A 24,393-nucleotide genomic window follows, 5' to 3' on the forward strand; every position below is an offset into this window, starting at 1 on the left:
GGAAGAATAAACAGAGAGAGAGGGAGGGAGAGACAGAGAAAGGTACCTTTTCATACAAAATCTCAAATATTATCAGTCATGCATTAAATACTCTGAATTGACTCCAGATCACACTGGCCTATGACCAGGCAGGACTTATTCCCAGTCCACTAACAGCCAGACTACTGTCTGCTACAGCCCACTCCCCAGGCCCTGCATCCATTCTTCAGTTCTTCCAAGCATTAGGACTATAGAGCAAATATCATTGTCCTTAACTATATGCCTCACTTAATCCTCATGAGTAACTTTAAGCAATTCTTCAGTACCCTGTCCTTTCCTTCAGCCCTTTTTATGGAAAAAATATAAAACAACACGTATACAGTTATTTAAATATTTATGTTATTGCTTTATTTGTTCCTTAGCTGCATCTCAACTGAGTCCTAAATCTATTTGCAGCCCCGCCATTAACCCTTTGTCCTCTACCAAGCTTCTAAAATAACCTATGTTACCCTGCCATCACCATCTATTCTAACCCTGAACTATCCAAACCCTACCCTGCAACTAATAACCTAGTAGTCTATCATAGAAAATAGATCCTTCACATTTCCTCATATCACCTTTAAATATTTCTAGTTTTCTACTTCTCCTTATTTCTTTTCCTTTTGAGCCCAATGAAGAAGTGTCCCCACCACTTGCAAGGATAACAGTATCATCTGAAATCTTAATGCCAGATTCTCTCCTTTCTTTCCTTCTTTCCCTTGTTCCATTAAAGATTTGTTTCTGAACTTGAAGCTTTCTTTCTTATGGCACCTGAACACCAACTGATCAACATTTCCATGACCATCTCCTATCCAAACCAAATATAAAACAAAAACTTTATTGCTATCCTATCTTCCCCTCAAGAAAGTGATATCACATCCCTTTCCACAAGGTATTATTTCTCCATAAAGCACATTTCTAAAGAATATTATATGCCTGCTTTTTCCACTCATTCATCATCAGTTTCTCGGCCTCTTGTAATCACCTATTTCAATCTACTTGCTATTTCCCTCTATTGGACTGAAATTACTCTCTCAAAGATTAATAATGTCCTTCCAAATTCCAAATAAAATATATTGTCCTCAACTCTCATCTGTTTCAACCTCTCTTCATTACTGGACATCGCAGATGAGCAATGTATTTTCCTATATTGTCCTCAACTCTCATCTGTTTCAACCTCTCTTCATTACTGGACATCGCGGATGAGCAACATATTTTCCTACTTATTCTTTTTTTCATATCCTATTAAATGATTTTCTCCAAGGATCCCTACTCCACCTTTTTTATATCTCCTCTCTTCCCTTACCTATATATGATCCTATTAATATCTATATGCTGATGACTCATAAATTCTTATCTCCTAATAGGTAGACCCATACTTTCAGTTGCCTACTAGTCATCTCTCTGAAATGTTCAGCATATATCTCAATTTAACAAGTCAAAAACCTGCACATTAAACCCGTTTACTCAGACTGCATACCTCAATTATCCATGATTTCTAACTTTAATTTATCAGTGACATATAAAGTGATTTCTTTAACATTCTGTCTATCCTATCCACCCTTCTTGCCCACTTCCACTGGCCAAGTTCAAGCCCTCATTTCATCTGAAAAAATGCTAATAGGTTCCTTTTTGACTACCTTACTCCATGTCAAACATTATGCTAACTGCTGAGAATACAAAGATAAATAAAAGAGCCCTTGCTCTCAAAAATCTCACAGTCCAGTATGGGAAACAACACTAAACAGATAATTACAGTACAACATGAAAAGAAAGGTAAAAACAAGGTCCTATAAAAAGGAAAGAAAAGAGATTCCTAACCCAAAATGAGGGAGAAGGGAGGGATCTATGTAATTTGTGAATATATATGTTAAAATTTCCTGAAAGAGGTAACTGACATATGAGTCTTACACAGTGAACCCCAGAAAAGGGGGACCAAGAGGATCTGATTAAAGAGAGGGAATATTTTGGGAAATGGGGACAGCATGAGCAAGGCAAAGAAGCAAGTGATGTCTGTGACAGGGGAAAGGGGTGAAGACGATCAGGGATAATAAGCAGGTGTCTTTCTTAGGAAAGAGTTTCTTCCTAGCAGGGAATGGCTAGAAATGAAACTGAAGGGTCCAAGTAATGCAAGAGCTTGTATGCCATGTTAATCAACTAGAACCTTAAAATGCAGATAATAGAGAACAACTCTTCAGAGTTGGTTACATCACTTTAACAGCTCTGTGGAGACTGGGTCTGAGGCAAGGAAAGACACGAGGTTATAGCAGTAGCTGAAGTGAAAGATTTGAGGACCTAAATAAGGAAGAGAGGAAGAAATTTAAGAAATACTTAGAATTTTGAAAAATCATCTAGGATCTCCCTCCCTTCTGGTCTCTTCTCTACCAAATCCTTCATCGACACTATCGGTATCATCTTTCCTATCATTCTGATTATATCACTGCTCTGCTTATTAACATTTGATAGAAGTCCCATTCCTATGAAATAACGTTCCTTACCATAGCATACCAAATCATTCACTGCATTGCCCAAGAGAACTTTCAATCCTCATCTTTCACCACCACCACCAAAACCCCTTATATTCCAGGCACAAGATCACTAACTGCTGCCTGAATAAAAGAAATGCACTTAAAAGAAAAAAAAAATTCTTTTGATTCTTTTAGAATTATCATAGAAAATTTATAAAACTAAAGTGTAAAAAAGAGCCACAGACAGCATTATTTCATAGACAAAACCATGAAATCATGTAAGTTGTCTATATCCTTTCAACCAGCAAAGTCCTCTTCTAGAGGTTTATTCTAAAGTAATTATTTAAGAAATCAGCTGAAATACAGCAAAAGCATTTTGTTCAAAAATGCTTTGGAGAGCATCATCTCTAATATAGAAAAAAATAGAACTTAAATAATTCATTTTTTATGTTCTGAGCACCTACTATGTACTATTAGGTGCTGGGGAGTCACAGTGAACTGACAGGGAATAAAATCCTTATACTCATACAGCATACATTCTAGCTTAATATTACTGTTTGGAACCATTAGAATCATCAGGTTTAAAAGAAAATGTTTCAGCACATGGGGAAAAGACTTAAAATATTTGGTAAGAAGAGCCGTTTTGACATCAATGTTTACAAAACTACCCCAATTTTATTCCTATGAGTAGAAATACAGTTGGGGAAAAACAATGCCAGAAAATTACAAAAGTAGATCTCAATGCTGTGTACCTTTCCCTCTTGTAGATTAGACTGTGATCCTAGTCACGGGTATGGAACATGTTTAGATTATAATGTATGATTAATAAGTATTTTTTTCATTAGTCAAAACAGACAAGGATGAAAGAAAAAAAAAAACTTCACTTTTCTGTTTTTAAGCTCCAATAAAGAAAATGATTATATTTAAAAGCACTGTGCTAAGTACTGAGTATAAGGAATAAAGACATTCACTCCTTGCCTTCACTTAGAGTTTATTGGTGAAGACAAATATTAAACATTAGAAATAAGGAAACTTAAAAGTACAAGTGCTAGGAAGGAGTTGTACAAGGTTCTCACCTTCCCCAATAAAAAGATAAAAGTGTCTTACATCTGCAGTCCCATTTTTCTGAACTCATTAATCCACTGATTTCATTTTCCCCTTCATTTCTTTCATTGACTGCATTCTGCCATCAATTCTTTCTTTCATTGATTTCAAAATATGTAATGATTTTAAAGAAGCCATAGTAATAACAAAATATATTTTGTTAGGCAGGATGATCTCCACTTTTTCTGGAAACACAATATCCATTAATATTGGCCACAAATATAATGCAAGAGTCATTTTAAACTATCGGCAGGAACAGTATCGAAAGAGATGAGCCTGAGCAAATTCACTCTGCTCTATTTCTAGCTTCTGTAAAACTTTTCCTGCCACCTTTTTCTTCCTAGAGATCAAGTTTGGAGTGAATAAAAACAGTCTATCTTTAAAGCAAGAAAGGTTCTACCCTCTCTGGGTCAAGAAACAAGTGTTGAAAAACCACAATAATTCTCCTTCACTTCTGTCCACAATTTACAAATGGATTAAGCCTCAGAGCAATCAGTCTGGAAGCCCGTATCTCAACATGACTCTGTTCCAGTAGCAAATGAGTTTTTAAGGCTGACTGGAAACTTCAATGCAGCTAGCTGGATATGCATATTTTGAGTCTATTTTGCGATCCAAAGTGGGGAACAAAGGTTTACATTTGGGAGAAGGTAGTTAAGTCTCCGGAGAAGGCAATGGCACCCCACTCAGGTACTGTTGCCCGGAAAATCCAATGGATGGAGGAGCCTGGTAGGCTGCAGTCCATGGGGTTGCTAAGAGTTGGACACAACTGAGTGACTTCACTTTCACTTTCCACTTTCATGCATTGGAGAAGGAAATGGCAACCCACTCCAGTGTTCTTGCCTGGAGAATCCCATGGACAGAGAAGCCTGGTAGGCTGCAGTCATGGGATCACACAGAGTCGGACACGACTGAAGTGACTTAGCAGCAGTTAAGTCTCCAAGTTGGCTCCAAGTTCACGTCTTAATCTTTTTTCAACAGGGGATCCTGATAACTCTGAACCTGATATGGCTCCAACATATTGATTAAAACCCAATGAGGCAAAGAGAAGAGAGTAATTGGAACCTCATCTCCTTACACGGATACAGTATCTCATAGTCCAGAAATAAAAAATATCAAAAACAACCAGGATTCTAGAGTACAGGGACTACAGACATTCATGAAAGATATATAGAGGCAGAACATGGAAGACTGGGATTCTCCAAGGATGGAAACACTGAAGTCATATAAAGAACCTCGGTCTGTGCAGACCAGTCAAGAAATAGTTAATTACTGAAGAACAAGAGCCAGGCATACTTTTGTTAATGATAACATTTTCTTTTTGTTACTATTTAAAGTATTTTGAGATGGTAAATGATATTTACTTCTCTCTCACCCTCAATCTCATGAAATTATAGAAACTGTAAGTTGTTTAAAGGAATAAAATTACAACATCGGAAAATAAGAACATCAACTAATCAGATATTTTAAAGAACCCCTAAAATCTAGGATGGATAAAATGAGATTAGATAGAGACAAGAATGGTGAAACCACAGCCCAAACCACTAAGGAAGAAAATTGAGGCACAAGTTAAGAGCAATGACATAGGGAGTTAAAGCTCAAAGTCAATAAACTCAAAGACTAAAGAGAACTCACAAAGAAACTGTTAGTCTTCATGACACCATTCCAAATTTTATCATTTTTGGTACAAGTCAGAATTGTACACTTTAACATGAATAAAATAGTGAATGAACAGGAAACTACCGAAAACCACAAAGTACTTTGGTAAGGCAGCTGGTAAAAGAAGCTTTCCTGAGAAATCTGTATGTAGGTCAAGAAGCAACAGTTAGAACTGGACATGGAACAACAGATTGGTTCCAAATCGGGAAAGGAGTACGTCAAGGCTGTATATCGTCACCCTGCTTATTTAACTTATATGCAGAGTACATCAGGAGAAATGCTGGGCTGGATGAAGCACAAGCTGGAATCAAGATTGCCAGGAGAAATATCCATAACCTCAAATACGTGGATGACACCACCCTTATGGTAGAAAGCAAAGAAGAACTAAAGAGCCTCTTGATGAAAATGAAAGAGTAGAGTGAAAAAGTTGGCTTAAAACTCAACATTCAGAAAACTAAGATCACAGCATCTGGTCCCATCACTTCATGGCAAATAGATGGGGAAATAATGCAAACAATAACAGACTTTACTTTGGGGGGCTCCAAAATCACTGCAGATGGTGACTGTAGCCATGAAATTAAAAGATGCTTACTCCTTGGAAGAAAAGCTATGACCAACCTAGACAGCATATTAAAAGGCAGGGACGTTACTTTGCCAACAAAGGTCTGTCTAGTCAAAGATAATGGATTTTCCAGTAGTCATGTATGGTTGTGAGAGTTGGACTATAAAGAAAGCTGAGCACCGAAGAACTGTGGTGTTAGAGAAGACTCTTGAGAGTCCCTTGGACTGCAAAGAAATCAAACCAGTCAATCCTAATAAAAATCAGTCCTGAATATTCATTGAAAGGACTGATGCTGAAGTTGAAACTCCAATATTTTGGCCACCTGATGCAAAGAATGGACTCACTGGAAAAGACCCTGATGCTGGGCAAGATTGAAGGTGGGAGGAGAAGGGGACAACAGAAGATGAGATGGTTGAATGGCATCACCAACTCGATGGACATGAGTTTGAGCAAGCTCCAGGAGTTGGTGATGGACAGGGAAGCCTGGTGGGCTGCAGTCCATGGGGTTGCAAAGAGTCAGACACAACTGAGTGACTGAATTGAACTGAAAAAAAGTAATATTAAAGAACTAATATACATTTAAAAAATGATATTCATATTTTTCAAGAAAGAAATGAAAATATAATGGTAGAGAAATATCCCAATAGGAACAGAAGAAAAAATATGTAGTAAATGAGTCAATCTTTCTCCTTTAAATTTATAAATCATAAATCATAATAATCCCCAAAGAATACTGGGCATCAATTCTCCATTAATTAACCTATAAATTTAATATTATCTCAATGAAAATAACACTTTAAGTAGACAAGTTGAGTCTAAAGTTCATATAGGAAAATAAACACTCCTATTTTTGGTGGTATGTAAGGTTAGAAACTTTGCACGAGTTTTCTAAACCTATCAGGATGGCCAAAGGTTCATTCGGTTTTTCCAGTGATGGCTCTAGCACCACTCAGTTGTCTTTAACTTCACTTGAAACACTTTTGTTAGATTGTGTTGTGACAGCAGTCATATCAGTGTGCATTTTAAAAAAACTTATCAAAATTGGTGAATGTTTGTATAGCCATTTTAAGATTGAAGATGGAAGAAAAAAGTAACATTTTTAGCCTATTATGCTTTATTATTTCAAGAAAGGAAAAAATTCATCTCTAATGCAAAAAAAAAGTTTTGTGCAGAGTATATAGAGAAGGTGCTATGACTGACCAAATGTGTCAAAAGTGGTTTGCAAAATTTTGTGCTGGAGACTGCTCGATAGTAGAATAGGAAATGGCAACCTACTCCAGTATCCTTGCCTGGAAAATTCCATGGACAGTGGAGCCTGGCGGGCTACAGCCCGTGGAGTCACAAAGAGTTGGACACAACTGAGAATGAGCACGGGCTACTCGCTAGACAATGCTCCATGGTCAGGTAGACCAGTTGAAGAGGCCAGTGATCAAATCGAGACATTGACGACAATCAATACTATACCACGTGAAAGACAGCCAATATACCCAAAATATCCAAATCAAGCACTGAATATCATTTGCACGAGCTTGGTTATATTAAGGATGTTTGGGTTCCACACAAGTAAAAAAAAAAAAAAAAACCTTCTTGACCATATTTCCACATATGATTCTCTACTAAAACATAACAAAGATGTTCCATTTTTAAAACAAATTGTGATGGGGATGAAAAGTGGATACTGTACAATAATATGGAATGGAAAAGATCATGGGGCAAGTGAAATGAACCACCAACAACCACTGCAAAGGCTGGTCTTCATCCAAAGAAGGTGATGATGTTTATATGGTAGGATCTGAAGAGTTTACCTGGTGGTTCAGATGATAAAGAATCTGCCTGCAATGCAGGAGACCCGGGTTCAATCCCTGGTTTGGGAGATTCCCTGGAGGAGGACATGGCTACCCACTCCAGTATTCTTGCTTGGGCTTCCCAGGTGGTTCAGTGGTAAAGAATCCACCCTCAATGTAGGAGACACAGGAAACACAGGTTGGATGTCTGGGTCTAGAAGATCCCCTTGGAGGAGGGCATGGCAACATGCTCTAGCATTCCTGCCTAGAGAATCTCATGAACAGAGGAGTCCAATGGGCTACAGCCCATGAGTTGCAGAGTCTGAAGCAACTGAGCACACAAGCACACAAAAAAAGAAGTGTTGAATAACCATCTCAATGACCTCCTCAAATCTTGGGAGGGGGGACCTGAATGATGGTTTGGGGATCTTCCCGGCTAGTTCAACTGGTAAAGAACCCACCTGCAATGCAGGAGACCCCAATTTGATTCCTGGGTTGAGAAGAGCCCCTGGAGAAGTGAAAGGCTACCCATTCCAGTATTCTTGGGCTTCCCTGGTGGCTCAGCTGGTAAAGAATCCACCTGCAATGTGCGACTTCGCAGCAACAATATGGGAGACCTGGGTTGGATCCCTGGGTTGGAAAGATCCCCTAGAGAAGGGAATGGTACCCACTCCAGTATTCTAGTATTCTAGCCTAAAGAATTCCAACTATGTAGTTCATGGGGTCCAAAGAGTCAGACACGACAGAGTGACTTTCACTTTCACTTTCCTTCTGTGCTAGGAGCTCCTTCCAGAAAAGCAAAAGGACTCATTCCAACAAGTATTGCTCCCAATTAGACTAGCTGAAAGCAGCACTCAACAAAAAGGGCCATGAAGTGGTCAACAGATAATGCATAATCTTCCATCAGGATAACCCAAGACTGCACTGTTTCTTTGATGAACAGGCAAAAACTCTTTCATCTTGGCTGGGAAGTGCTCATTCAGCTGCTATATTCACCAGATATTTTACCTTCGAATTTCCACTTATTTTGGTCTTTACAAAATTCTCTTAATGGAAAAAATTTCAATTCCCTGGAAGACTATAAAAGGCACCTGAACAGTTCTTTGCTCAAAAAGATAAAAAGTTTTGGAAGATAGAATTATGAAGTGGCCTGAAAAAAATGGCAGAAGGTAGTGGAACAAAACAATGAATACGTTGTTCCATAAAGTCCTTGATGAAAATGAAAAATGCATCATTTATTTTTACTTAAAAACTGAAGGAACATTTTGGCTAACGCAATAGTAAACATGAAAAACTATTAAAATCACCTTTTAAGCAAATTTCAGAACTAGAATGCAAGAAAGTGGTATAGCATCAAAACTAAGCACATCTAAGAATGCTATACCACAAGCAAGCATAGCTGGCTTTCACCACGAAGGCAGAAACTTTACCCCATACTCGAGAGACTGGATTTTCATGTTGGTAACTGTAAGCAGATAGGAAAAGGAAATAAAGACTAGGCAGCACATGGGGTTGCGAAGAGTCGGACACCACTGAGCAACTTCACTTTCACTTTTCACTTTCATGCATTGGAGAAGGAAATGGCAACCCACTCCAGGGTTCTTGCCTGGAGAATCCCAGGGACAGGGGAGCCTGGTGGGCTGCCGTCTATGGGGTCGCACAGAGTCGGACACGACTGAAGTGACTTAGCAGCAGCACATAAGGCAGATAACCTAACAGGCGCCATATATATATATAAAATGCCTCCTAAAACTAATAAATGGATTTAAAACATGGTCAAAGGATACAAGGTCCATGTACCAAAATACCTTCTGCATCCCCATACACTAATAAACGGTAAATGTTCCATATGTGCTAGATAAGAAATGAGCATTCATCAGCTGCTGAGCATAATGTACTGTATCAATTGTCTGTTAATTGTTATTCATATCTTTTATTCCTTATTTTCATCTACTTGTATCAGCTATGAAAACAGTGTGTCAAAATTTCCTATTATGAAATTAATAGGTCTACTCTTTTAGTTTTGTCCATTTTTGTTCTACATACATAAGAACTGTCAATTAGAAAATATATAGTGGCTGTAGTATAATAAAAATAAATATTCGATCTTTGTCCCTGGCACACAGTTCCTAAAACCCTTTGAATTTGTGCAGTGATAAAATTCTTCTGTATGTTAATGAGATAAGTGGTGGCGCTAGGTAGTTCAGTATAGGGGAAGGTTGCCAGAAGACTAACCTAGTATTAGAAGTGTAATTTTCAGCCCCTCACCCAACCTACACAGAAGAGAGGGACCAGAGATCTTGTTAGTGGCCTACAACGTCATTAATAATGTCTAAGTAATGAAATCTCCATAAAAATTTAGAATTGAATGAGTACCTGCCAGGTTACTCAGCACATCAAGGTGCTGCAACAGGGGTGCACTCAGAGACAGCATGGAAGCTCCATGCCCTTCCTTCCACACACTACCCTATGTATGTCTTCCACTTGGCTGTTTCTGAGTTGTATCTTTTACAATAAACCAGTAACACCAGGTTAATTTCCAGGAGTGGTTAAAGATAGCAGCATAGGAGAACGATAAACTTACCTCCTCCCCTTAACACAACATATTTACAGCTACATAAGGAGCAGTTTTCCTTTCTAAAGGACCTGAGAACTAGATGAACAACATCTTCACAAGAAAAGATAAAAGAGATGTATGGAGAGAGGTAGGAAAGGCAGAGACATGGTTTCATGTGGGACTCCACACCAGGAGCAGTTACCCACAGTTGGGAAGGATTCCAAAAATACAAAACTTTTCCTCAAGGAGTGAAGAGACTGAGCACCACATGAGGTACCCCAACCCTCAGGTCCAGCACAGGAAAGGTGACCCCCTCAAAACATCTAATTTAGTGAATGAATGGGAATTAAATCCAGGAAAACATCAGAACTGAAGGGAAGGGAGAACCTACTATTAAAAGGCTCACATACAGACCCACTCACCCTGAGATCCAGAGCAGACATACAGGTTGAGGAATCCCACAGAGTTCCAAATAAGACCAACCCAAAGAGAAACACAGTGACACACATTATAATTAAAATAGGGAAAGTTAAGGGTAAAGAGAGCATCTTAAAATGCATAAAGAAAAAAAAAATACCTATTACATACAAGGGAAACCTCATGAAGGTACAAGCAGATTTTCAGCAGAAATTTTACAGACCTGAGAGAGTGGCATAACTTATTCAAGTGCTAAAAATAAAATTCCAACCAAGAATTCTCTAGTCATCAAGGTTATCATTCAGAATGATATGGGAGTGGAGATTATCACCACTGTACCAGTCATGTAAGAAATACGAAAGTGAGAAGATACTAATTAACAATAAGAGAACATACAAAAGGGAAAAGGCAAAAATACAGTAATGGTAGTGGATGAATCACTTACAAAGAAAGCATGAAACCTAAAAGACAAAAGTAAACTAAAAATATATAATAATTAGTTAAGGAAAATATTAAAAGATGGAAAAGGTGTCATCAAAAATATAAAAGGTGACAGAGGAGTAATAATTTACAGCTTTCAGAAAAGTTACTATCAACTTAAAAAAGATCTAATTAAGATTATATGTGAACCTCACAGTATCTGTCTGCACACACACACACATACACATAAACTTATAATAAACACACAAAAGAAAGTGAGATTAAATAAAACACTAAGGAAGTGAGATAAATAAATAAAACACTAAAGAAAGCCAGCAAACAAGAGAGAAAAAGAAGAAAGAACAGAGAAGAGCTACAAAAACACACAGAAAACTACTAACAAAATGGCAATAAGTAAATACCAATCAGTAATTAATTTAAATGCAAATGAACTAAAACTCAAAAATCATACAGTTGTTGAATGAGCAAAAAGAAGACCCATCTCTGTCTACAAGAGACTCAATTCATAAGTAAGAATACAAACAGACTGTATGTGAGAGGATATAAGATATTCTACTCAAATGGAAATGAAAAAGACTCCTTGTGACCCTATGGACTATAGCCCACCAGGCTCCTCTCCCCATGGGATTCTCCAGGCAAGAATACTGCAGTGGGTTGCCATGCCCTCCTCTAGGGGATCTTCCTAACCCAGGGATCGAACCCAGGTCTCTTACATCTCCTGCATTGACAGGTGGGTTCTTTACCACTAGCACCACCTGGGAAGCCCCGTAATAAAAGACAAGGGCACTATATAATGATAAATGGGGTCAATCTATCAAAAAGACATATTTATAGATATATGTACACCCAATATAGGAGAACGAAAAATACATAAAGCAAATATTAATGGACCTAAGGGGGAAAAGTGAAAGCAATACAATAAGAGTAGGGGATTTTTAACACCCCATTTACATAGATGAACATATCAATGGTCTTAAATGGAACATTATTCAATATGAACTTAATAGATATATAAAGAGTATGCCACCCAAAAGCAGCACAATACATATTCTTCACAAGCGTACATGTAACTTTCTCCCTCCAGTGCAAAGATCACATGTTAAGCCACAGAACAAGTCTCAATAAATTCCAAAGAAAACTGAGTCATAGCAAGCATCTTTTTTGACCACAATGGTATGAAACCAGACATTAATTACAAGAAGCAAACTGAAAAAAGAAATGTAGATTAAACAAAATGCTACTGAAAAGCCAGTGGCTCACTGAAGAAATCAACAGATAAATCAAAAAATACCTAGGGACAAATGAAAACAGAAATAAAATGTACCAAAGTCTATGGGATGAAGCAAAAGTAGTCCTATGTGGGACGTTCATAGCAATATAGGATTGTCTCAAGACAGAAGAAAAATCCCAAGTAAACAATATAATTTTACCTAAAGGAACTAGGAAGAAAAAAGAACAAAGCCCAAAGCTAGTAGGAGGAAGGAAATAATAAATAGAAGAAAATAATAAATAAATGATTTAAATAATTAAATAATAAATAAAACTGAAGGGAGAAAAAAAACAACAGAAGAGATCAATGAAACTAAGAGCTGGTTCTTTGAGAAGATAAAAACAAAAGTCAATAAACCTCTAGGTAGACAAACCTCTAGGTAGACTAAGGGAAACAGTACTCAAATAAAGTAAAAAATGAAAGAAGGTAAGTTACAACTGATAAGACAGAAATACAAAGGATTGTAAGAGAATATTAAGCACATATACACCAACAAACTGGACAACCTAGAGAAAAGAGATAAATTTCCAAAAATATACAGTCTACCAAGATTGAAATTTTAGGAAATAGAAAACCTGACTACACTAATTGCTATGAAATGAAATTGAACCAGTAATCAAAAAATTTCTAAGAAACAAAAGTCCAAAACTAGATACTTGACTGGTGAATTGTTCCAAACAGTCAGAGAACAGTTAATGCCTGTTTTTCTAAAACTCTTCCATAAAACCAAAGAGGAGGGAAGGCTTCCAAACACTTTTTATGAAGCCTGCATTACCCTGATACAAAAGCAGACAAGGACACCACACACATTCACAAACACACACACTCACACCTAAAAAAGGAAGGAAGGAAAGGAGGAAGTGAGGAAAGAAAATTACAGGTCAATATCCATTATTAACACAATGTAAAAATCTTCAATAAAATATTAGCCAACTGCATTCAACAATATATTAAAAGGGTCATACACCATGAACAAGTGGAATTTATCCCAGGGGTGCAGTGATATCTAAATATCCACAAATCAAACAATGTGGCACACCACATTAACAAACCAAAGAATAAAAATCATATCATCATCTCAATAAATATAAGAAAAACATTTGATAAAACTCAACAACAGTTTATGATAAAAACTCTCAACAAGTATGCACAAATGGACATCACCTTAACATAGTAAAGAAAATACATGATAAATCTACATCATACAACTCAACAGTGAAAAGCTGGAAGCTTTTCTTCTATTAGGAACAAGATAAGGATGCCCACTCTCACCATTTCTATTCAACATGGTATTGGAAATCCTAGCCACAGCTATCAGACAAGAAAAAGGACTCAAAATTAGGAAAAAGTGAAATTGTCACTACTTGCAGAAGACAAATTGAATACAGAAAACCCTAAAGACTCCATCAAAAAGCTAATAAAGGAATTAAGCAAAGTCACAGGATACAAAATAAATATCCATGGCATTTCTATACACTAATAGAGAACTACCAGAAAGAGAAATTAAGAAAACAATCCCATTTACAACAATCCCATTACAAGCATCAGAAGAATATCTAAGAATAAATTTATTGAAGTAGGTAAAAGATCTTACATTAAAAACTATAAGACACTGATAAAAGAAACTGAAGAAGACCCTAATAAATAGAAAGCTCTTCAGTGCTCATGGATTGTAAGTATTAGTATTTTTAAAATATCCATACTACCCAAAGCAATCTACAAATTCAATGCAGTCCCTATCCAATGTCTAATGGCATTCTAGTTCACAGGACTAGAACAAATAATTCTAAGATTTGCATGGAACAACGAAAGATCTGGAACACCCAAGACAAACTTGAAAAGAACAAAGCTGGAGGTATCATGGTTCCTGATATCAAACTGTACTACAAAGCTATAGTCATCAGTCATACGGTGTTGGCACAAAAACAGACACAACAATCAATGGTAAAGAACTGAGATCCCAGAAATAAACTCACACATATATAGGCAATAAATTCACAATAAAGGTGCAAAGAACTTACAATGGAGAAAGGACAATCTCTTCAGTAAATAGTACTGGGAAAACTGGACAGCCATGGGCAAAAGAATAAAATTAGACCACCACTACCTTACATCATACACAAAAAGTAAGTCAAAATAGATTGAAGAATTAAATGTTAAGACTTGAAACCATAGAATTCCTAGAAAAAAACATAGGCAATAACCTCAGTGAAATCAGCCTTAGCAATATTTTAGGGGATCTGACTCCAAAGGTAAAGGAAACAAAAGCAAAAATAACCAAATGGGACCACATCAAACTAAAAAGTTTCTAAACGGCAAAGGGAACCATCTCTAAAGTGAAAAGTCAGCCTACTGAGTAGGAGAATATATTTGCATAACACATATATATAAGGAGTTAATATTGAAATTATATAAAGAACTCATAAAACTCAATAACAAAAAAACCCAAACAACCCATTTAAAAATAAGCAGAGGAGCTAAATAGACATTTTTCCAAATAAGACATATGGCCAACAGACACATGAAAAGATGTTCAACATCACTAAATATTATAGAAATGCAAGTCAAAACCACAATGAGATATTACCTCATACCTATTAGAATGGCCATCATAAAACAGACAAAAAATAGCAAGTGCTGGAGAGAATGTGGAGAAGAGAGAACACACACACTGTTGGTGGGGTTGTAAATTGGTAGAGTCACTATGGAAAACAGTGTGAAGACTTCTCAGAAGCTTAAAAATAGAACTACCACATGATCCAACTATTCCACTTCTGGGTATTTAGCCAAATATAAAAACACTAAATCGAAAAGATCTATGCACCCCTATGTTCACTGCAACATTACTGACAATATCCAAGTTACCGACAATCAATACATACATATATACACACACATAGTGTGTATACATATATACATATATGTATATATACACATATACACAATGGAATAGTTCTCAGCCATAAAAAGAATGAAATCTTGCCACATGCAACAGGACAGATGACTCTAGAAGGTACTATGCTAAGTGAAAAAAGTCAGAAGGAAAAAGACAAATACTGTATGATTTCATTCATACATGGAATCTAAAAATACAAACAAAACTAAAGAGAAACAAACTTATCAATAAAGAGAACAGATCAGTGGTTACCAAAAAGGAAAGGGGCTGGAAAGTAGACAAAAGTGGTGAAGAGGGTCAACTATATGGTGATAGATGGTAACTAGATTTTGGGGAGGTCATCACTTGGTAGCATACGTAGATGTCAAACTATAATGTTGTACACCTGAAACTTATATATTAATAAAAATACATATTGAGGATATTTCCTGAATTCTGTGAGTCTACAAGAAAATTACTGAATTTGAAGAAGGAGATAGAGGAACCCTTAATTTATAGCTGGTTGGTCAAAAGTATGAGTGGCCTGGGACTTGCAAATTGTATTTGTAGTAGGGGCAGTCTTGTGGGATCTCTTGATAACTCCAGGAAGATAATATCAGAATTCAACTGAACTGCTGCGTGCCCAGATAGTATCCAAAGAGTTGGAGAACTGGTTGGTGTGAGAAAAAGAAAACCCACACATTTGGTGTCAGAATGTTGTAACTAAAAGAGCTTAATGAGTGTATGTATATTTTCCTTATACATTCATCTGCTAACGTGGCACTGCTTTTTTTTATATGTGGCTAGATAACTTTCACTGGTGATGTCAGTGGCCAAGAACTGCCTGCCATGTCCCTTTCCTCTAACTATTATTAAAACTTTATCTTCATCTTTGGTTTTCAGAAGTTGTAGTATTATGTAGCTGGATATATTATATGCCTAGATGTATCAATATTTATCCTGTCATGGAGTCAATGGAATTCTTGAATCTATGTACAGATTTATGTATGTAGTTGGCTCCAAAATTCTCAGCCATTATCTCTTCAAATATTGTTTCATCCCATTTTCTCTCTTTTATCTTCTTCTGGAACTATAAACACAGAATGTTAATTTTTTTACTGTGTCTATTATGAACCCTAACTCATTTTTAAACTTTTGTTCCATTTGTTTTCCTTATCATGTTTCAGCTTCAGTATTTCCTTTTGACCTATCTTCCAGTTCACTAATCCTCTCTTCATTTGCTGTGAAACCTATCAAGTTTTAATGTGAGTCACTATATGTTTCATTTCTACACTAGGGTCCAGATTACTTTAGTCCAATCTGAGATTGACTTGATCAGAACTGAGTTTCAGTTTTGTGAGGGCTTGCCTATTTCCATTTGTTCTTATACCAAACAATGTACCCTTTCAGATGTTCCAATTAAACACCTGAGCCCTCCCTCTTTAACAGAGCCCTCCCTCTTTATTGAGAACTGAACTCCAATTTCTGTTTCCCTTACCTGTAAGATTTCTGAACATGATCTTTAACTTCTCTATCTCCAGAAAACTGCTTACAAGAGAAAAGTAAAGCTGAAGGTTGGGGGTTCACCTCTCAAAAAACCTATTTCTGTGACTCTTAGTACCTTGAGTATTTAATGATTTTATAGTTCTAACACCTTCAAATAGATGAATTTATATTTTAATCAAGGTCCTTTGCTGTTTTCAGCAGAAGAGTTGGTGTGATATAAACAAGTGTGTTAGAATCAGAAGTTCTGCGCAAATTATTTCATATGTCAAATTTCTCAAAATATTTTACTGGATTTTGATTGGCATTTCACAAAATTTATAGATGAATTTAGGGAGAACTTATATCTTCAGAAATATTTTTGTTCCATATTTAGGCATGATGTATCTGTTTTTCAGGTCTTTTAAATCACATATTATAATAAGAGTTTCAAGAATTTTCTCCATGTAGATCTTATGTATTACTTGTCAGGTTAAATCCTACTTATTTTTTTTTGTTGTTGTTATATGAATGATATATTATTTCCTGTAGCTAAGTATTTTGAGTATAAAGGAATTCTACTGATTTCTGGAAAACAATTTTTTATAGAGTTCATCTATTTCCCCTACAGTTTTTTATACAGGTGAACTATAAATACTTACAGGTTTATCTCTTTTCTTTTAATCCCATTAACTCATCTCTATTTTCTCAATGCACTGGCCAGGAACTCCAGTAACATAAAAAATAGTGATAACCACCTTTGTCTTGTTTCTGATCTTAAATGGAATGCATGTCAAGTTTTCCACTAAAGGTTTGCTTTAGGTTTCTGGCACATATCCTTCATCAAATTAAAGACATTCTCTTTTACTATTTTTCTGGCTTTTTAATAAATATATGTTACTCTTATGCTTTTTCTGAAATTGAACAAACCATGTATCCAACAACTTTTAAAGAATCAATTTTGGATTTTGATAATATCTACTCTAATATATTTCTGGCCTTATTATTTCCTTCCTTCTTTTTTACTCTGTGGTTCTTTTTCCAGTTTCTGAAGTATTTGGCTCATTAGTTACTATATTAGTTTGCTAGGGCTGCTGTAGTAAAGTATCACAGACTGAGCAGCTGTCAAACAGCAGAAATTTATCTTCTCTCACAGTTCTGGAAACTATAAGTTCAAGATCAAGGTATCAGCAGAGCTGATTCCTCCCAAGAGTCATGAAGGAAGGATCTGTTCCAGGCCTCTCTCTTCGGCTTGAGATGGACAACTTCTTCCCATGTCTTCATATCCTCTTCCCTCTGTCTCTGCCAACGTCCAAATTTCCCTTCTTATAAAGACACCAAATGATATTAGATTAGGGCCCACCCTACCAACCTCATTTTAACTTAGTTACCACTGAAAAGACTGTTTCCAAATACTATCACATTTTGAAGTAGTGGAGGTTAGGACTTCAATATGTCTGGGTTTTTTTTGTTTTTTTTTTTTTGAATAGGTGGAGAAGGAGACATAATTCAACTGATAACAATTACCAGTTTCTTGTTTAGTTGCTAAGTCATGTCTGACTCTTTCGTAACCCCATAGACTGTAGCCTGCCAGGCTCCTCTATCCATGGGATTTCCCAGGCAAGAATACTGGAGTGAGTTGCCATTTCATTCACTAGGGGATCTTCCCAACCCAGGGATCAAACCCACATCTCCTGCCCTGGTAGGAGGATTCTTTACCACTGAGCTGCCACGGAAGTGCCAAGAAAGATTTCAGCGCATACTGGACTACTGCTGTTTTGTTTAGTTGCTAAGCCGTGTCCATCTCTTTTGCAACCCCATGGACTGTAGCCTGCCAGGATCCTCTGTCCTTGCAGTTCTCCAGGCAAAAATACTGGAGTGAGTTGCCATTTCCTTCTCCAGGGGATGTTCCCAACGCAAGGATCTAACCCATGTCTCCTGCACTGGCAGGCAGATTTTTCACCACTGAGCCAGCAGGGAAGCCCACCAGAGTTTCTTATTTCCTCGTAAATGTAAGTCTCTCTTTAAGTACTTTACAAACTGTGAAATGCAATATTTCCATTAATATCTAATTATTTTATAATTTTCCTATGATTTATGCTTGTAAGTCTGCAAACATGTTTAATTTTTTGTATCTGACTGATATTGATTGTATTTTATTAAGGTCAGAGATCATGGTCTGCATAAAGACGATTTTTTTTTTTAAGTTACTGAGGCAACTTTTGTGGGCTTCCCAGGTGGCTCAGATGGCAAAGAATCTGCCTCCAATGCGGGAGACCTGAGTTAGATCCCTAGGTTGGGAAGATCCCCTTGAAGAGGGCATGACAACCCACTCCAGTATTCTTGCCTGGAGAATCCCCATGGGCAGAGGAGACTGGAAGTCCATGGGGTCGCAAAGAGTCGGACACGCCTGAGTGACTAAGCAGCAACAGAGGCACCTTTTGTGGCCTAGAACGTGGTAGATTTTAAGAAGGATCTTCATGTGCTAGGGAAAAAAAAGTGTATTCTCTTATGGATGGAGAACTCTATATATATCTATTAGGTTCAGCATGACAATCATGTCATTAAAATACTTTATATTTTGTCCAAATGGCAACATAGTGGACTTGGGTTACAGACACCAGATACTGAGATTAGACATAGCAACTGCAGGCTTAGTCTCTACAACTTCAGTAAATCCAGGATCCAGATCCAAGGATGTGGTAGGCCCTAGCCATGCTTTTTGGCCTGATGGTGCTGCTCAGTTTTGTAATCAGACCCTATTTTTGCCCCTCTGCAGATGAACTGTTTAGGCTCCATAATGGGGATATGAGTTCAACAGGATTTTTGAGCATTTCCTGGATAGACTCAAGCTGCCTCAGAGAGGACAGCTTGCTAAGAAAATAGATCTGTCAAAAAAATTTGTGCTACCCAGGAATAGTGGCTAAACTGTCTAAACACTAAAAGAGACATTACCAACAGAGTCCTGCGTTTCTTCCTGGGGGCCTGGGGTCACAGAAACCACTTCTGTTCAGATCTGTATTGATAACAATAGGAATGCAAACAGAGATCCCTGTTGAAAATCTACTGTGAGGTATGGGGATGGCTATGTGGGGGCCTTCCCTTTGAAACCTGGAATTTCTGGACCAAGAAAGGTCTCTGGAGGCCTCTACGACTCCCGTGTAGGCTGCAGGCCCTATTCTACCCACCAATGTGAGCACCATCTCAATGGTTCTCAGCCACCACATGATGAAAGTGAAGAGAGTCTCCTGAGGGCAGAAAGACCTATGAACCGGGTCTACTCCTTCCTACAAAGACAACAAGCACTACAGCTGCAGTTTCCACAATGTCCTTGAAGATCACAGATGATATTTACAAGAATGGCCTGCCCATAGAGGGAACCTTCCCTGTGTATGCCAACTTTCAGCAGTCCAAGCCTAAAGTTCATGTCACCAATGAAATGAAGGGAAGTCACACCACCTGCCTCCTGGAGACTGGAGAGTAGAGAATGCCACCCCCTAATGGCTGGCTATCAACCTTAGAAAACTGGACACAGTGACAACTGCTTGTTCAAATTCTCTGAGAAAAGGACTACTGTGGGATCAAATCAGATAATGGACAGATCTCATGCACTGATCAATACAGAAAAAAAGTTTAGCCTACTGCAGCCTATCCAGCCATCCTTGCACAGTTTTTGTTTTTAATATGGCAGGTTGGGTTAAGGTGATTATGGGGATGGAAATTTTCTTTTTCACTTAAGACTGAAGAGTTTAGACAGTGGCTATGAAAGACTTGGGACTTCCCAGGTGGCAGCTAGTGGTAAAGAACCCACCTGTCAATGAGGAGACACAGGTTCAATCCGGGGTTGGAAAGATTCCCTGGAGGAGGAAATGGCACCCTACTCCATGACTCTTGCCCAGAAAATTCTATGGGCAGAGGAGATTTGGTGGGCTTCAGTCCATGGGGCCACAGAGAGTTAGACACGACTGAGTGACTAAGCAGCATGAAAGACTAGACGAGGCCAATCCTGTGTATACGATTTGAACTGATCCTTTCTAGATTAAACAGAGCTCTCCTACACAGAAAATAACTCCAAATCCTGGCTACATCTTAGCCTCATCTCCTTACTGCTACATCTCCTTACTGCTGACAAGGCAGAGCGCCCTTTAAATTTCCTAATAAGGACTTTCACAGAGACTAGTTCTACACAGAGCCTGCTGCCCTAAAGCCTGCTACAACCAACCTCCAACCCTCCCCCCACCAGAACATCTCCAGGGAGCAGAACTCACTGAGAACCTGAAGCGTTTAAATGGAATATAGAATTCCTAACAAGAATTTAAAACCCTACGTTTACTATCTCTTTCCAAGTAGTTATTTTCTAGGTTTGGAATAAGTTAAGAGGAGAAGTGGTACACAGCCCTTTAAGTGAAGAAAGCCATTTTTTCTTGGGAAAACTGTTGAACTTCCAGTGTTATATACCCTCTGTTTTCTGTAGCATGATTCTTTTTTCCTAACAGAAACTTTATTTGTAAAGTTTTTACAAAGACTTTATTTGTAAAGACTTTGCTGGTGGCTCAGATGGTAAAGCGTTTGCCTACAATGCAGGAGACCCGGGTTCAAAACCTGGGTCAGGAGGATCCCCTAGAGAAGGAAATGGCAACCCACTCCAGTACTCTTGCCTGGAAAATCCCATGGACAGAGGATCCTGGAGCTACAGACCATGGGGTTGCAAAGAGTCAGACACGACTGAGCAACTTCACTTCACTTCACTTGGGCTGATCATAGTATGAGCAATTCTAACAGTGGCTAGAACTGCTGTGCTAGTTGCAGAGTATACATTCTAACCAGTTCAGTTCAGTCACTCAGTCGTGTCCGAGTCTTTGAGACCCCATGGACTGCAGCATGCCAGGCTTCCTTGTCCATCACCACCTCCTGGAGCTTGCTCAAAGTAATGTCAATCGAGTCAGTGATGCCATCCAACCATCTCATCCTCTGTTGTCCCCTTCTCCTCCTGCTTTCAATCTTGCCCAGCATCAGGGTCTTTTCCAATGTGTCAGTTCTTTGCACCAGGCAGCCAAAATATTGGAGCTTCAGCTTCAGCATCAGTCCTTCCATAGAGCATTCAGGACTGATTTCCTTTCGGATTGACTGGTTTGATCTCCTTGCAGTCCAAGGGACTCTCAAGAGTCTTCACCAACACCACAGTTCAAAAGCATCAATTCTTCAGTGCTCAACTTTCTTTATGGTCCAACTCTCACATCCATACATGACTACTGGAAAAACCACAGCTTTGACTAGATGGACCTCTGTTGCCAAAGTAATGTCTCTGCTTTTTAATATGCTGCCTAGGTTGGTCATAGCTTTCCTCCCAAGGAGCAAGCATCTTTTAATTTCATGGCTGCAGTCACCATCTGCAGTGATTTTAGATCCCCCAAAATTAAAGTCTCTCACTGTTTCCATTGTTACCCCATCTATCTGCCATGAAGTGATGGGACCAGATGCCATGATCTTAGTTTTATGAAAGCTGAATTTTGAATGTTGGGTTTTAGGCCGCTTTTTTACTCTCCTCTTTCACTTTCATCAAGAAAGCAGAGTTCCTCTTTGCTTTCTGACACAAGAATGGTGTCATCTACATCTCTGAGGTTATTGATATTTCTCCTGGCAATCTTGATTGCAGCTTGTGCTTCATCCAGCCTGGCATTTTGCATGATGTATTCTGCATAGAAGTTAAATAAGCCAGATGACGATATACAGACATACTCCTTTCCCAATTTGGAACCAGTCCGTTGTTCCATGTCCCATTATAACTGTTGCTTCTTGACGTGCATACAAATTTCTCAGGAGGCAGGTAAGGTGGTCTGGTATTCCCATCTCTTTAAGAATTTTCCACAGTTTGTTGTGATCTACACAGTCAAAGGCTTTATAGCATAGTCAATGAAGCAGAAGTAGATTTTTTTTCTGGAATTCTCTCGCCTTTTCTATGATACAATGGATGTTGGCAATTTAATCACTTGTTCCTCTGCCTTTTCTAAATCCAGCTTGAACATCTGGAAGTTCTCAGCTGACAACAGAAATAGCTTCAAATAGCACTTCCCTGGTGGCGCAGTAGATACGAATCCACCTGCCAATGCAAGGGACACAGGTTTGAACCCTGGTATGAGAAGATTCCACGTGCCACGGAGCAACTAAGCCCACGAGCCAGAACGACTGAGCCTGCGCTCTAGAGCCTGCTTGCTGCAATTACTGCAACCCACATACCTACGGCCTGTGCTCCCCAACAAGAGAAGCTACCACAATGAGAAGCCCATGCACCACAACAAAGAGCAGGCCCCATTCGCCACAAGTAGGTAAAGCCTGAGCAAAGCAGTGAAGACCTAGGACAGCCAAAAATAAATAAATAAATAAGTAAAATTAGCTTTTAAAAAAGAAATGTGTGTGTACTTCCTCCCTCATTCATGTCCAACTCTTTGCGACGGAAGGAGCACCCCCCAGGCTCCTCTGTCCCTGGGGTTTCTCCAGGCAAGAATACTGGAGTGGGTTGCCAAAACTGAAAACAAAACTAGGTGTTGCCCACTAGATACAGATTTAACTGACCTGTAACCCCTTTGTGAAACTAGTTTGGGAGAAAACAGTTTTTACCATTTTTTAAAATCACTGCTCCATCAAATATTTAAACACAGAATGGAATAACTATGTCATTAAAGAGTTCCACCTTCAAATAATAAATACTTCTAAGTCTTGATTTTTTACATGCTTGACAATTTTTGACGAGAGTTAAAAGCTCTAAAACTATTGAAAGTTCTTATATTCCCCTTTGCAAATTCTATCAGTTGTTACTTTACACATTTTAAAGCTAATTTGTTAGATGAACATATATTCTATGATTATTATAGCTTTTTTCATTATTATATAACATTTGTAATTGATTATAAAATACATAAAGAAAATAAAGGTAGAGTTCACCACAATTATAAAGTGAACAAAACAGAACCAAAACTAAGATTAAGAAACAGAACCCTGGGGCAACCTTGAAATCCCTGACATGTTTCACCTGACCACAATTTCTGCTTTCCCAGTAGAGATAACCAACACCCTGACATATGTGATAAAAGCAAATTATATGCATTTTTTCCCTGTTGTCTCCTTCACTCAGTATACTGTCAAGAGTTCAGAAACAAGATTGTTCTAGCCTCATAGAAGGAACTGGGCAGTGGTCCCTCTTTTTCTATTATCTGAGGAAATTTAAATTTAGAATTGCTTCTTCCTTGTCCCTCTTTTTCTATTATCTGAGGAAATTTAAATTTAGAATTGCTTCTTCCTTAAATGATTCACAGAACCTGCAAATTAATTCATATCAATCTGGAAGAATTTTTTAATGACTTTTAAAATAGATTACATACACACATTTCAAAAATTAAAACAACATAAAAAGGTTTCCAGTTAGAAGTGTCACTCACACTTCTGTCTACCCCATTCCCTCTTGTCCCTTTAAAATGACACTTTATGAAAACACAAGTATGAATCATAATATTTCTACCTCTTTTTAACAAAAGATAGTATTCTAAAGACATTGTCCTACACCTGATTTTTTCCCTTCACAATGTATCCTATAGATTTCTCCATAGAAGCATAGTGAACTTTTTCTTTACTGCAGCTACACAGCATTCCATAGGTAGACAGACCACAGCTTAGTCAATCCATTGATGGGTACTTTGTATTACATTTATTTTACTTTTATACTTGAACACTTGATCCATTTGTACTTTCTCCTAATATATGG

The 24,393-nt window shown here is 37.8% G+C and overlaps 1 protein-coding gene across 19 annotated transcripts in view; it reads right to left on the bottom strand.

Moving 5' to 3' along the window:
* The window catches only part of CDC42BPA (CDC42 binding protein kinase alpha), a 299,393-nt gene that overhangs the window by 208,644 nt on the left and 66,356 nt on the right, over positions 1-24,393 (bottom strand). The gene's annotated exons all lie outside the window — the stretch shown is intronic.

The sequence above is a fragment of the Bos indicus genome, chromosome 16, assembly GCF_029378745.1.
Source record: "Bos indicus isolate NIAB-ARS_2022 breed Sahiwal x Tharparkar chromosome 16, NIAB-ARS_B.indTharparkar_mat_pri_1.0, whole genome shotgun sequence".
Lineage (NCBI taxonomy): Eukaryota > Metazoa > Chordata > Mammalia > Artiodactyla > Bovidae > Bos > Bos indicus.